The following is a 788-nucleotide window of genomic DNA, read 5'->3' on the forward strand; positions in this document are numbered from 1 at the left end:
ATCTTGGCTTACTCGGACAAGTCTATTGGAACTGGCCAATGTGTCTCTCATAACATTGGGACTGTTGGGTTTTATGTCCTAAAACTCATAGTTTGTAAACAAAGATATATTCTATTTTCAATAAAGTTATTATTGATGTTTATTCAGTAAAAATTGTTATTGAATAAAGTGAACTTTACGATCATTAATCTAAATCCAATAAACTAAGAACACTCTGGCTATAGTATGATTACTTGAACTATATGTAGAGACATAAGAGTGGATCAAGTTCAAGTATATAGTCAAAATGATCTATAGTATAAGGATAAGGCTGAGTACCTTATTCTGGGGACACTATGGATGCGGCCCACTTTTTGTATATGATATAAACAATGTGATCACTAAATTGTGCATGTGGAGACATGTGAGTGGGGGCGTCCTATGCAATGAGTATTGCATAAGATCGGACCATGAAGAAAACCACTCTCACTTTATAAAGTCGTTTACTGTTGAGACTGATTTTCTTTTCATTCGATAACCTAGGTAACTCGGTTTTAATCCTGAGCTAACCATGAACTCCTGTTTATTCGGAATTATCCTTAGATTTGCATGGGTGAGAGTGGCTCTAGTTCGCCGACTCAACAGGCCTCCCATTTCAGGGGTAAGACTGGGTGAATGGCTGGGGATGTGGGGTGCAAGACGGAATTCACTCCTACCCACTTAGGGATAGAAGAAAGGTAGTTCCCTTAAGCACTGACTCCAGGTCTTGAACAAGGGGCCCCACCCTCTCATTGGCCTGAGAGGGATTC

The sequence above is a fragment of the Cucurbita moschata genome, unplaced genomic scaffold (assembly GCF_002738365.1).
Source record: "Cucurbita moschata cultivar Rifu unplaced genomic scaffold, Cmos_1.0 Cmo_Scf00002, whole genome shotgun sequence".
Taxonomy (NCBI): Eukaryota; Viridiplantae; Streptophyta; class Magnoliopsida; order Cucurbitales; family Cucurbitaceae; genus Cucurbita; species Cucurbita moschata.